Genomic DNA, 15,769 nt, shown 5'->3' with positions numbered 1-15,769 from the left:
TGTGATTTCTTTCCCGAGGATTAATTCAACAGGTATTTATTGGATGCTAGAGGTTCTCTGTGTGTGAGAGGATGATGAAATATCCAAAATTAAATAAGGTCCAGTGCTCATGTTCTTATTGCTGCCTTGGAAAGCCCCTTTTTTTTCCCATTAGCCACCCTCTTGTTCTCTCATCAGTTCATTAAAACTCCTGTTAGTTCTTGAGCCAGTTTCTCTGTTCTTAATCCTTCTAGCTGTTCTTTGAAAAGTGACCTCCTCTTTTTAACATCTCTCTTGATCTACCTCCTAATATCCATGAAGGATCTTACCCTCTTAGTTTTTCTGATCCCAGGCATCCTGTCTTCTAGCCCTAAAGATGAAGACCTCAATCTTCACTGCTTCTCAATTCCTCAGTTTATGAGTCTACATTAAAACACTATGGTGGTGGGGCGCCTGGGTGGCTCAGTGGGTTAAAGCCGCTGCCTTCGGCTCAGGTCATGATCCCAGCATCCTGAGATCGAGCCCCACATCGGGCTCTCTGCTCAGCAGGGAGCCTGCTTCCTCCCTTCTCTCTCTGCCTGCCTCTCTGCCTACTTGTGATCTGTCAAATAAATAAATAAAATCTTTTAAAAAACAAAACACAAAAAAATACCACTACAGTGGGAGGGGGCAACCTAATGGCTCACTAGACTCTGTTGAAAATGATTTAGATATATCCCCATGCTACGAGTCACCAGGGACATCCTGATGAGCATGAGAAGTATTACTGTCCTTCATTTGATGTTCTTTTCTTTAATGACCTCTAAACTTCTAAAGGCATGCGAAACAAGACTAGTAAAAGAACTACCTTCCTTTTGAGGAAGGCACTGAGAATCCCTTAAACAAGAAAGGGAAGCTAAGATTCCTATACTTTTGAGGATGCCTAACTTATTTTTACCAACATAATCAGATAAGAAAGGTAAGGCAGTCTAAACCAAAGGCAGTTCCAGAAATTCTAGGTCAGTTATATTCACCCCTTATGCAAATATCAGAAGTGCTTCTGACCACTTCCTTCTGCCCAATCAGGTCACATACTTCTTCTCATTCAGAGGAAACCCTAACCTCAGAGCATCACATCCTCTGCTCCTACCTCCTTGCCTGTGACTGTTATCCATAGTGATCCCCTAACAGAAGTGTCTTTACTGAGAAAATTAGGCTTTACAATTCACTCCAAAAACTAAAATTCACTCCAATTTACTGCTTGCCTTTCTATTTCAAATTTAGTGATTCAGAATAAAAAGTAGATAGGGCCTCCGTGGTGTGGTCAGTCAAACCACCAAAATGGTGTTTCTTGATAGAATATCTTTGAGGACCTATTATTTATTTTTCTAGGTCAGTGCTGCTCCATAGAACATTCTATGATGATGGAAAGTTTCCATGAATTTTTCACTATCCCTTACGGTAGCTACTAGCTACCATACTAGTGTTGAACACTTGAAATGTGACTTGAGTGACTGACGACCTGAAATTTTAACTTTCATTTAAATTTAGCCAAATGCGGCCAGCCCCTGCCATCGTGAACAGCACAGCTCTAGATCAAGATTTGGCACAGCCAAATCGTACTTCATCAGCTATGAACTCAGACTATTATTCCTTCACCAGAAGAGAACGTTGCGTTCTGAGTACTTTTATTTATCTCTGCCATTATCCACACAACTTGGCACCACCTAAAGTAACAGTGTGTGTCTTACTGTTTTAGGTAAGTGACCGGAGGACCGAGTTCTCTGAATCTTTCCAAGCTGAAAAGTTGAATCTCTACAGGATTATTGATCTCCATTGCTAACCAAAGATAATGAAAACCTCTCCCAGGCCTTGTTTCAAATTGGGATTTTCTGCCTTGGCCATTAGCATGTGTTTTGTTCCTGCACTGGACATTTCTGCTGCTCATAATAGCCCCGTAGGATGCCACATCCCTCATCAGACATCCGTCCAAAATGCATAATGAACCACAGGAAGGAAAAACAATGTATTGCTTACACAGAACTGTATATCCAGCTTCTGAATCATCAAAGAATAATGAATCACCAAGAGTGCCCCAAATAGTTATACTTGGTGACCAATCTTCTTTACTAAGCTTGTCAACTGGGATGCCCACTAGCTACATGCACACTGAGAGAACCTGCTTGCATATGGACAAAGTTTTCAGTATCAACCTGTTAGAATGAAGGATGATCAAAAAGCATTGAAGACCACTGGATAATCTTAGTGTCCTATGTACACATCAACAAGGGCCCATCATTTGATCAACCACTTCACCTCTAGGGTTACAAAAAGTAACTGATTTAGCTTCTTAACATAACCCAACATTAAACAGGAAACACCAACAAGAAACACACTCATGTTCAATAAACTTGGATGATAAGGCATGTTTTCTCATGTCTCCACAGCTAAAAAAAAATCCTTACCTTGACATACTCTGAAAACACTGGAATTCAGCCGATCAGTTCAGCTTTTAATCCCTACAGCAATCCTTCTTGGCTTAACCTCGTTCTCCACGAGCTGATGGGTCAATGATATTTTTACCTAACAGCTGACTGAGATCAGCTCTTTCATCTTTGAAGACTTGAGTTAACAGTAAGAGTCTTTCTTCAAAGACAGGCTGTGTTGAGGTGTTGTGTCAACCTTGGGAGTTGTTAAAAGGCCCATTACTCCATACTCAGCAAGGCCTAGTCGTGTTCTCTTGCAGCATCTTGTTTCCCTATTAGGTTCTCCAAAGGGTCAGAAAAGTGGATAGGTTTGACCTGGAGTCCATGAGGAAGAATTGGGGGCATTTGGCATGGGTCATATCATCAGATCACCCAGGTAGAACTCAAAGCTTCTAAACATTTCAAAAAGGCAGCTGGCATAGTGCCCATGGCGTGAACATTCTGGGTTTCAATCTTTGCTCTAGAGCTTACTATGTGAACTTGGTTAAGTAATGTAACTTCCATGTGCTTCACTTTCCTTATCTACTAAGTGAGAATAATAATAATGACCACCCAGGATTGTATGATGATTAGAGCACTTACAGTAGTGCTGAGCATAAAGTAAGCACTACTAAACAAGAAAGGAATTCCCCCCCTTCAAATGGAGAAAACTAATAATGTGAGAGTTGCAAAGGAAACTTCATTTTCTAAGACAGCAACTCATTTAGTTACGAAAACTACTTTCAGACACATTGCAATAGTTCCCATTTCCTCTTAAGATATTTTTATTAAGGATTTGTTTCCTTTCTTAATTACAAAAATAATACATGTTTATGGAAACGTTTTCAAAGAGTACAGAAGGCAATTCAGTAAAAGGCAAACGTTTTCCTCTCTATATTCTCAGATAACAACCATCAAACTTTCCTGGGTTTCCTTCTAGAGCATTTCTATACACATATACTTATTTATAAATTCTTCACATGAACAGAAGCATACTGTATATACCATTCTTCAGTTGTCTTTTTAACTTAATAGACTGTGGACAACATTTTGTAACAGTATATATAGACTTACCTCATTCTTCATTGCATGGGTCTATCATTGTTAAATGGTTCTTCATTAATAGAACTTTTTTGACTATTAAAAAGTTCTGAGTAACATCTCTATATAGAACTTGGTGCATTTATGAATGACATATTTCTGAGATAATTTTTAGCAGTGAGTCAGAGTTACATACATTCTATTTAAAGGATACTAATTATTCCTCTATAAAAGTTATACTAACTTGGTTACACCAACCGTGTATGAGTATGCCAGTTCCCTCATACTCTGACCAACACTAGTTAGAGATTATGGCCATCTCTTTTTAATCTTTGCTAAAAGGGTATCTTTTTTTCATTTTCATTTTCTAATCATCAATGATGTTGAAAACTTCCCACAGATTGGCTATTTTTGTGTCTTTCTTCCTGAATGTTCTATCCAAGTCCTTTATATTTTTTCTATTAAGTTTTCATCATCTTACTGATTTTTATAGTATATAATTAGTTTTTGATGTAATGTTCAATTATTCATTAGTTCGGTATATCACCCAGTGCTCATCATATTATGTGCCCTCTTTAATGCCCCTCACCCAATTACCCCATCCCCCCACCCACCTCCCTTCTTGCAACCCTCAGTTTCCTGGAGTCAAGAGTCTCATATGGTTTGTCTCCCTCTCTGATTTCTTCCCATTCAGTTCCCCCCCCCCACACACACACTTATTGTCCTTTCCACTATTCCTTATGTTAGTGAAACCATGTGATACTTGTGTTTCCCTGATTGGCTTATTTCACTTAGCATAATACCCTCCAGTTCCGTCCATGTCCATACAAATCACCTTACTGATTTGTAAGCATTCTTTGTATATGCAGCCACAAACTTGCAAGCATGATTCTTAAGGTTGTGGTGCAGAAAGGAATGATCCTTCCTCTAGCTGCTCAAGTTCTTCCTCAAGCTGCTCAAGTCTTAGGGGTATAAATGAAAGAAGACTGGAGAAGAGATTTCAGGGATGTGGTGGTGATGGTGGCATGTGTAGCTGACCTTGGGGAAAGAACGCCTTCATTTTCAGATCTCTCAGTTATTGGCATTCTGAAAAATGTAGACTGAAGGGAAGTTCCAGGGCTTCAGTGATTTAGGACATTGCCTAGGAGTTACATTAAACTTCTAAAAGTGAAAGCTAGAAAATGGTACAGAAGACCATTGAAATGAAGAGCAAACTATCCATTGAGTTTGCACTTAGGTGAAAGGGGTTGAGAGAAGAGTGCAAAGCCAAATGATAAACCGGATTCTTCAGTCTAACTTATTACCTAGGTTTAGGGAGATTTATCAGCAACAGCTCCCCACGCAAAACAAAAACAAAAACAAAACAAGAAGGATATTTATTTATTTATTTATTTATTTATAAAGATTTTTATTTATTTACTTGACAGGCAGAGATCACAAGCAGGCAGAGAGTCAGGCAGAGAGAGAGAGAGAGAGAGGTGGAAGTAGGCTCCCTGCTGAGCAGAGAGCCTGATGCGGGGCTCAATCCCAGGACCCTGGGATCATGACCCGAGCCGAAAGCAGAGGCTTTAACCCACTGAGCCACCCAGGCGCCCCAAGAAGGACATTTTTTAAGAGCATCTTTCATAAAACAGATAATCTAGGCAAGTTAATACAGTGCCCAATACTATGTAAGCCTGTAGTAAATGTTAGCTAGATCCTGCAACCTCCACTTATTAGTAAGTCACTTACCTGTAACTGTTTCCTCTGTGACTCAGTTTCCTCATCTGTAAAATGTGAGCAATAGTACCTTCCTCAAAGAGATGTTATGAGAATGAAATTGATTAATATAAGTAAAGTGTCATTATAACAGATATGTTTACTTGTTTTCTCTTTACCCTTCAGATTTGTTCAGGTTGTTACTGCAGCTATATTTTATTGAGTGTGTTTAATATTCTTCTGGGGAGGGGTTGCCTGGGTGGCTCAGTCAGTTAAACATCCGGATTCTTTTTCTTTTTTTTTTTTATAAGATTTTTATTATTTATTCAACAGAGAGATAAAGATCACAAGTAGGCAGAGCGGTGGGCAGAGGGAGAGGGAGAAGCAGGCTCCCTGCTCAGTGGAGAGCCTGATGCCGGGCTTGATCAGGACCCTGGGATCATGACCTGAGCTGAAGGCAGCCACTTAACCGACTGAGCCACCCAGGTGCCCCAAACATTCGGATTCTTAATTTAGGCTCAAGTCATGATCTCAGGGTTGTGAGATCGAGCCCTACCTCAGGCTCCACACTTAGTGGGGGGTCTGCTTGAGATTCTCGCTCAAGCAGAATCTTCCCTCTGCTTTCCTCTGTGTGCATGCTCTGCTCGCTTGTTCTCTCTCTCCCTCAAGTAAATCAATCTTAAAAAAAAAAAATTCCTCTGGTGAATGTATCGCTATACCACTATTTATCCATTCTCCTGTCAGTGGATGTGCTTTTTATTTTGTTTTAGCAACAAAACACTCACTGGATGGAACTACTGGCCCCTCCAGCATGTGAATATTTGGCTTGACAAGATACCCCACAATGTTTCACAAAGCAACTGTATCATTTATATGCCCGTTCTAAAAATACCTTGTTCAACATCTTATATTAACCTTCTTCATTTCTGCCATTTTCAATAGTGTGCAAATTTATTTCATTGTAGTTCTAATTTACGTTTCCCTGACTACTAATGAGGATGAGCATCTTTTAATATGTTTCTTGCTCATTCATGTTTTCTCTCTTGTGAGATGTCTATTTGATGCCTGTTTCTTCTAGTCTGTCTTCTGGGAAGTGGTCACATGAAATCTTTGCCATTCCTGCCTTACAAATAATAGACATTAGTCAGCCTGCTAATCCTATCTGCTTCTGATGAGGAGGACAAATAATTAATATGATGAAATCTGAGGTTCCCAGGTCCTATATGGGTATTTTCTCAAAAGTCTCCCTGCAACAGGGAATATCTAGGGAAGGGGTGAAAAAGGAGGATGTTTGTTGGATTGTGATTTACTTGGCAGATTTGGGCATGTATCGGTGCTTATTAATTTGGTTTTGTGATTTTTAAAGAAGATTTTATTTATTTACTTGATGGGGGGAGGGCACAAACGGGGAGCGGCAGGCAAAGGGAGAGAGAGAAGCAGGTTCTCTCTGAACAGGGAGACCAACATGGGGCTCGATCCCAGGACCCTGGGATTATACCTGAGCCAAAGACAGACACTTAAACCAACTGAGCCACCCAGGCACCCCTGTGATTTTTTTTTTTTTAAGAAACATCAGCAAGCAGTTTGATTATAACAATAATAAACATTTATTGAGTGCTTATGAGTCAGGTACTATTCTAAGCACTTTACACATATTATCTCAATTAATCTTCATGATAATTTATGATGGTCAGGAGACTGATACTACTATGTCTATGTCTCAACTGAGGAAATGGAAACCTTGAAAGATTAATGACTTGTCCAAGGTAGAATTACTAAATGACAGAAATAGACTTCAAATGGTAGAAAAAGGCTTCCTTAGCACATGCCTTTAACCACTCAGATAACCGCAGGAGTTGGTTGGGAGTATAGCAAAGATGGAGGGAGGGCATGGTGGGTGCCCAGAAACTATTCAGGGTACTGATGGCCCTTTGGGTTCTATTCTGGGCAGGGATAAAAGTTGAAGATGGGAGGGCAACTGAAGGAATTGAAGAAAGATCAAGAACAGAAATTACTGAGAAGTCAGGAGAATTTCAAAGTTTCTGGGACAGTGCTTCCAGAGGTGTGAAGAGTTACTAGGTCACCTAGAGTCTCTAGGTTTTAAGAGCATCTGGGTAAATGTAAAGTTAGGGTTTTGCCAGCTGTGTTAAGGGGGAATGGAATCCAGGTGCTGGAGGAGCTGAGTCATGGACATTCAGGTTGTCTGAGATTACAGTGGGAGTTTGGCAGCATTTGTGGCCCAGGTGCTAAAGCTTTCTATGAATCCAGGCAAGTGACCTAGAGTTGGTGAACGATGATGACTATGCTTCATGCTACAGCATGAGACTCAAAAGGCGGCAGAGTGTGGGGGAGTTACAAACAGATAGGCATGGAATCACCTCGAACTGGCAGTTATAGGCTAGAAGAATACCAACACTCCTTTCAAATCTCTCTCAGCATTTTGAAAGGCAGGGAGAAAAAGCAGTTTTTGTTTGTCAAGGCTCAGGGGAAGTTATGTCTTTGGGGGGAATGCCAGATTTCATTTAAGGCAAGAAAGAGAAGATATGATTCTCTGAGGACACTGAGGATACAGAATGCTTACAGTGAAACTGTGGGTTTTGCAGTGGAAAATTTCAAAGAGGTTGGTAGTGGAAAGAAGCTGGGGGAAAAGAAGCATAGGTAATTTGTGTATGAATAAAGAGTTTGAGGGTAACTAATAAGAACAAGAATGAACGGTATAGATGAGATTTTTTTTTACCTTGAAGTTCTAAAGAAATGCAGGTCTGAATTTGACTTAAAATTAAGTTCAAGATGGAGGGGGTGTACTGATTTACACACCTGCTGTCTTCTGTCGATTTGGGGGGACAGAACGTGCCTCTGATGCTACTAAAAGGACTGCAGGATGCCCCCCTCTATCAACCACCAGTTAAATGATCCTGAGTAGGTTGATTCCTCTTCTGTGTCCCATGTTATCTATTTCTAAAACAGGCACAGGAATATCTACCTCTCTGAGTTGTCAGAGAATCAAATTAATGTAGGTTTAAAAAGTGTCTTTGAGGGGCGCCTGGGTGGCTCAGTGGGTTAAGGCCTCTGCCTTCAGCTCGGGTCATGATCTCAGGGTCCTGGGATCGAGCCCCACGTCGGGCTCTCTGCTCGGCGGGGGGCCTGCTTCCCTTCCTCTCTCTCTGCCTGCCTCACTGCCTACTTGTGATCTCTCTCTGTGTCAAATAAATGAATAAAAATCTTAAAAAAAAGAAGTGTCTTCGAGAATGTCAGACTGGGGTGCCCAGGTGGCTCAGTCAGTTAGGCATCTACCTTCTGCTCAGGTCATGGTTCCTGGATCCTGGGATGGATCCCTACATCTGAGCAGGAAGCCTGCTTCTGCTTCTCCCTCTCCTCCTCCCCACTCATGCTCTCTCTTGCTCTGCTCTCTCTCTTTCTCTCAAATAAATAAAATCTTAAAAAAAAAATGCCAGATGAAGGTAAGTTAGTACTGTTATAATGTTAATTATATCAAACTGTGTTTATACTGAACTCTTTACCAGAAATACAAAGTTCAAGTGTAGCCTCTTTCCTGATAAAAGTAAGAATTACTATTAACAATTTGTTTGAAGACATGGCTTTCAGGAAAGCATTATGGAAAAAAAAAAACAAACCAGAAATGTCTGTATTATATTCTGTACATAAAACAATTCATCAGGAAAATAGCTAGAAGCAAAAGTCATTATGCAAGATTTTTTTTCTCTTTTGTCATTCTTTCCATTACAAATGATTTACACAGTTTCCACTTCAGAACAACAGTTCGGATCTTTCCTTAAAGTCTTTTAGCAAAGCTCAAATAGCCACAAGTTGGGACTCTGGGCCACTTGCCAATACTTATTCAAAAAGTGTTCTAAGTAAGACAGCTTCATAGTCAGAAACTAGAAATTTCTCTCCTTTCCCACATATAAGCGCTCTTCCCTCCCCTTCCTTTGCCTAGACATTTCACTCATTCTAATAGGTGGAGGCCAATACACGTGCAATATTTAGTACCAGGCAATAGTCACTTTAGCCTGTATTTCCTTTTATACTGTTTTTCTTAAGAAAGGAGAAATGTGTTCATGCTTGTCTTTTACCTTCAGAAAAATCTAACATTCTTGAGACTTGGTGAAATAACAAAAAGTTATTTCCATTTACAAAACAGAAGTCATGGAAGGTCTTTGTATTTATGTTTAGGAAATTTCTATTTAGGATGTGAAAAAGGGTATCTACTGTGGAGATGATACTTTATGAGATTAAGATAAATTCCTCAATACAATTTCTGTATTTCAGTGAAAAATGAAAAGAAACACTACACTGTATCAGACACATAGATGTAGCAGTTCTGTAGCCCATCTCTGCCAGAAATACCAAGAAATTTGCTGAAAATGTCCTGTATCTTCTGACCTCGGGGTTGAACAACTCAAAAATTTATGGAATGGGATGTTGTGAAACACAGAATGATTAAAGGAAATGAAGTTCATCTGGAATCCTGAATTTTAAAAAAATCTGCAAGGATGCTTTTCTTTTGACAAAAGTAATATATTTTCATTGTTGAAGATATAAAATATACACCAACAAAATTAAGGAAAAACATCAAGCCATCATTTATCCATCCAGAGATCACAGTGCAAATTTATCGGTGTATATGTCTCTTCAGCATCTTCTTACAAATCCTTATGTATATATAACAAATGTGGACTCACACTAGACATAACATCGTGTAAGCTACTGAACAGATGTGAGTGTCAAAGGACCGTGGTGAGGAGCACAGTTTCCCAACAGGCTGCTAGGGTTGGGGGTCTCAGCTCTGTTGCTGACTAATGGGATGGCACAGGGCAAGTTTCTTAATCACTCTGCCAATGGGAATGGAAGTTCTGAGCAGTGAAGTCACAGAATCTAGAGCTAGAAGGATTAGAATGCTGTCAGCCAAGGTCAGAAGTCTGTGAGTAAGAGGTTTGTATTGGGGAGAGTAGCAGTTCAAGTTACTAAACACCGAAGTGGAAATATCAAATATGAAGTTGGATTCTGACTTGGAGAAAAGTATGAATAAATTTAGAAATGGGGGCATCTGGGTGGCTCAGTCATTAGGCATCTGCCTTCGGCTCAGGTCATGATTCCAGGATCCTGGGATCAAGCCTTGCTCAGTGGGGAGCCTGCTTCTCCCTCTCCCTCTGTCTGCTGTTCCCCCTGCTTATGCTCTCTCTGTCAAATGAATAAGTAAAATCTTAAAAAAAATAAAGCTAGAAATGTGGGAGCCATGGTGTATAGATATTTTTTTTAAATATTTTATTTATTTATTTGACAGATCACAAGTAGGCAGAAAGGCAGGCAGAGAGAGAGAAGGGAGGAAGCAGGCTCCCCGCCGAGCAGAGAGCCCGATGCCGGGCTCGATTCCAGGACCCTGGGATCATGACCTGAGCCGAAGGCAGAGGCTTTAACCTACTGAGCCACCCAGGCACCCCGTTGTATAGGTATTTTAAGCTTTGAGACTGGATAAAATCAAGGAAGTGAATATAGATTGAGAAGAATAGCAAGGAGTAAGCCCCGGGGCACTCCATCCAACACTAGGAGTTTAGAAAAGATGTACAAGGAAAGAGAATTTAAAATGTACAGGTATGGGTGCCTGGGTGGCTCAGTTTGTTGAGTCCAACTCTGGATTTTGACTCAGGTCATGATTTCAGGGTTGTGAGTTCAAGCCTTGAGTTGGGCCCCAGGCTCTCCCTCTCCCAGGAACCCCCTCCTTCTGTTAAAACATGTGATAAAAGTAGAGTTAATTGGTGGAGAAAGGATGGTGAGTTAGTGTCACTTCCTCAGACTGCAAAGAATGGAGACACTTGAGTAGATGACCTTAAATGATGTGTATTTACTTTGAGTTGGCAATCGTCACTCTGTTCCTGTGCTCAGACATTCCAGCATCTCTGCCTCTCTGATCTTTACATGCACCTGTAGTCTTTGGCATTCTTTCAGTACTTTCTTTTTCCTGTGAATAATCTGTTTGGACTGTTCATACTTGCTCCCTTTATTTCATTTACTACCCTTCTCTCTTAAACCCACTAGAATAAGGATTCTTCTCCAACACAGCAGTAAAACTGCTTCTCTCCACTTTACCAAAAAGCTCCACTCAATTCCCGGTCCTCTTTGCATCCCATCAGCAGGTTCTGACAGAGCTAATTGTTCCCTCCTCCTCCTCCAAGACCATCTTTGTTTTCCCTCCAGCACATCACTTTCTCCTGGGGCCACTTTCTCTCAGGCATGTTTGGCCTGTCCTCACAACTCTGATTTCTAAAAGCCTAGTTTCCCTAGCTCAGTCCTTTGAAATTTTCTCTTCTCTGCTTATACTTACTCCTTTGGTGGTATTTTCTAACTTCAGGAATGTAAACACTACATAGTAAAGATTCTAAAATTCATACATGTAGCCTGGATTTCTCTCTTGAATTTAAGGCCCAAGAATCTAGTCACCTAATGATATTGCCACTTAAATGTCAAATAGGTATCTGCAGTGCACTGTATTATTGTTCCAAAGTTTTTGCCTTTTCCAGTCCTAGATATTTAACCCTGGTCCACTGATGTCAGAGTTGGCCGTGTGATTTGCTGTGATCAAGACATAGGAGCAGAAGTGACTTGTGCTAGTCCTGAGAAGCCATCAGGGCCATCATGTGGCTCCAATGCACTCTGTCTTCCCTCTGTTCTGACACCAGAACCATCCCTGCTCCCTCACCTTGGGTCACGGGATGAGGTCCGCAGAGTCAGAGCCAACATGCAACAGACACAAGTGTCAGTAAAAAATATACCTTTGTTTTAAGGCATGAAAATTTTTGGAGTTGCTTACTGCAACAGACTTAGTCTAAAGAGACTGAGCTAGCATCTCAAGTTAGTATACCCAGAACTGAATGCCTGGTCTTCCCTGCTCCCAAGCCTGCTCTTCCAGAGTTCTCCATTTTAGTAATCATGGGCTTCAACCTTCCAGTTTTCAGACTAAGAACCTCTGAGTTGTCCTTGGTTACACTTGGTATCTCATACTCCACATGTAGACACTGGGGATACTTTGATGAACTAAAAACCGACAAAAATGATAAAAATTCCTGTTGAGATTACATTCAATGAGGACGAAACAGACAATGATAAAGAACCACAGTAAGTTAATGATGTAATATTTAAACACTTATTGTAATAATATTACCATGTAACATTAAATATTTAAACATAAGTATCTAGAAGATAATAGGTGCAATAGAAATAACAGAACAAGGGAAAGGAAGAGCTAGGGGTGAGAATGAGGGGGTAGGTTGACAAGGTGGTCAGAATTGACTCCTCTGGGGAAGAAACATTTAAGCAAAGACCTGAAGGTGAGAGGAGAAATCTGCATGGCTAGTAATAGAAAGTGTATTCTAGGCAGAGGGACAACCAGTGTAGAGGCCCAGATGTGGGCACAAGCCTGGCTGGCATAAGCAACAAGGAGTCTGGTGTGGCTGGAGCAGAGTAAGCCATGGAAATGACGGTCGCTAATGTCAGAATGGAAGGAGGTGGGTAGGTGGTATACAATGTCAAGACTTATGGGTCCTAATAGTTAAGTCCTTTGGCTTTTACTCTCAGTAAGATACAGAACCACTGGAAGATGCTGAACAGAGGAGAGATGTGATCTGACTTACATTTTTAAAGGATCACTCTGGCTGCTGTGATAAGACTACATGGTAAAGGGAGTGGGAAGAAGCTGAAGTAGGAAGACTAGTTAGGTTACTGAATAATTCACATGAAAGGTGATGGTAGCTCAGTCAAGGTTGACAGTGGTGATGAGATCAGATTCTGGATGTATTTTAAATTTCCTGATGGATTGGATATGAAGAGTTAAGGAGAAGCATCAAATATGGTCTCAAAATTTCTGTCCTCAGTAGATGGCAGAACGGAATTTTCCCTCAAGTAAGATGGTAGCAGGTTTTGGGAGGGGAAAAAGAGCTCTCCCCATAGCCTAGTTTCAGACATAATATCTGGTAGATACATGTGTGGGGTGGTTGAATTGGCAGTTTGGAGTTCAGGGAAGAGGTCTATCCTAGAGATTTAAATCTGGGAGTCATTGGCATATATGTGCTCAAAGCCACAAACTATGCGAGATTACCAAGACAGTGAGTGTAGCTGAAGAAAAGAATCTTACCAGATATGTGTATCTTTCTGTATGTCAGGGCGAGAGATGAGTGGGGAAGGGAGGAGGGAGAAGAGGAAATGACTTTACAAACTCTCACTCAGTCTGTGTTCGATTGGAGCACTGAAGCTTCTGAATTTAAATTCAGGTAAACCATCTGATCCCTTAAATTGTTTTACATACCATCACTACCTATCAGTAATAACTGTTATCATTTGTTGAGAGTTTTGTGCCAGGCTGCCAGGCTTCAGTACTCAAAATAATATGTGCATTAAGCATTGTTATTATCCTCATTTTATAGATGAAGAAACAGCCTTTACACAGAAAGAGAAATACTTGAGCTCAAATCTTCACAGATGGTAAGCTGTAGAGTTGTCTGACTCCAGAGCATGCTTGAAGCAGGGCTGCTACTGGCCCATATGGTGCCCTGATGAAATCAGAAAACATTCCATTTTGCAAGTAAAATGTAGTTTGTGTCACAAGACCCAAATGATGGTTTCCCAGAGGAGCTAACCAGAGGACCAATAGGTAGCAGCTCTGCCTGTGTGTGCCTGTGTGTGCACACAACTGCCCAGGCTTTTGCTTGATCCCTCACCACTACTTCAGACAAGTTTTACATAGTTTGTGTTGCTTCTCCCACTTCCATGATAGACAACGATATCAAATTCAAAGTTGGTGAATGGGAAGCAAGTCTTTGAAAGTGCCAGGCAAGTGAGGGACCAATCACAGTTGTCACTAGGAATGTAGTCAGGATAGGTACAACTTGTGCAAATGTGCACCAATATGTAGGTGAATGAATGGTCTCTGGAGTGTGTGCATGTGGTCACACGTACCGAATGTGGGTTCTTGTAGGAGTTAGTTCTTCACTGCTCCAGAACTCTTAGGCCTGCCTGTGACTTTATGTAATGTAATATTTATCTACAATGTAAATTAGCATATTCTTATTTATAGTGTTCTTCTACAGTGTGCGATCTGAACAGTCCCATGCATGCGGGAACCTTATTCCTAATGATTCTTTTATTCATCAGACAACTGTTGAGGATCTACCTACATGCAAAGCGCTGTATGAGGAGGCACTACAGTAGGTTCAAAGACACCCATTCTTTACCAAGGAACATGATTTCTAGTAAGAAATATATGCATGTAAATAGTATAGAATTCAAAGTAGTAAGTTTTACAAGAAAAGTACTGAAAAACTACTCTGTGAATTCACAAGAGGAAGTACTTATTTCAGTTTGGTTAATTTAAAAAAAATGTCATGAAGTAGAGAGCAGTTGAGGAGTGGTTTGGAAGGTGGACTTGGATGTGCAGAGATGGAAACAAAGATATTTCAGAAGGAACAGCGTGGATTAAAAAAGTGATATGGTGTCTGTAGTACAGTGCACGGAAATACTGGATAGTTAGTAAGGCAAAGTAAGATACTGATTCTGAACCCTGCCTTGGATTCCCAACGGGGTACGAAGCTATTATAGTGGTCCCCCACACCACTGGCAAACTGCAAAATGAATGAAAAATGTCTTGAACACCTATGTACAACTACTTTAAAAATATATAAATGCTTTCGATTAATACAATAGAAATCATTCAAAAACAGGACCGAATTCACAATAAGACTTTGCTGTTAGGTATTTTCTAAGTCAACAAATAACAAGGATACTACAATGAGCTAGTTTAAGAAATTTTTCAGTGTTAAAAAAGAGTTCTGGGGCACCTGGATGGCTCAGTGGGTTAAGGCCTCTGCCTTCAGCTCGGGTCATGATCCCAGGGTTCTGGGATTGAGCCCCACATCCGGCTCTCTGCTCAGCAGGGAGCCTGCTTCCCTCTCTCTCTCTGCCTGCCTCTCTGCCTACTTGTGATCTCTGTCTGTCAAATAAATAAATAAAATCTTTAAAAAAAAAAAAAAGAGTTCTGTGTTCAAAAAGGCTGGTGGGTTCTGGAGTTAGACAACCCTTTTTCTTAGTTTGTTTCTTCATCTCTGTAATGAGGACTGTAAAACCATTCTTGTTTGGTTGAGAAAATACATGACACACTTTAGGTGTTCAGCAAATACCAAGTATGATAAAATGAAAAGCTGCGGTCAAATCAGAGTCCACCTCCAATACCAAGTTAACTGAGACTTTTCTTTTGGGCGCGATGGTTACTTAAGGGTTTTTGAGTGACAAGAGAGTCAAGGTGGGGAACAGGGTACTGTAGTGGTTGAGGTAAGAAGCACGAGCAACGAATTCCTGGAATATTAGACTATAAACTTAACGACTCCGCATTTACCTGTGTCTAAGGGATGTGAGCTAAAGGCCGCTATTTTGAACTAGCTAATGCTTTCAACAACAAAGAAAAGAGATATGAGGTTCAGTTTTGGATATTTTGATCTTAGGGACCTAAAACTGTCGTGGCTGAAAATGTACACACGAAACATCAAACATAATCTATGTTGAAAAGAATGCTCTAGAAATTGTGCTCATTCTCTATTAAA

The sequence above is a fragment of the Martes martes genome, assembly GCF_963455335.1.
Source record: "Martes martes genome assembly, chromosome: 6".
In the NCBI taxonomy this organism is placed as follows: domain Eukaryota; kingdom Metazoa; phylum Chordata; class Mammalia; order Carnivora; family Mustelidae; genus Martes; species Martes martes.
Note: the sequence above shows the minus strand (reverse complement) of the source record.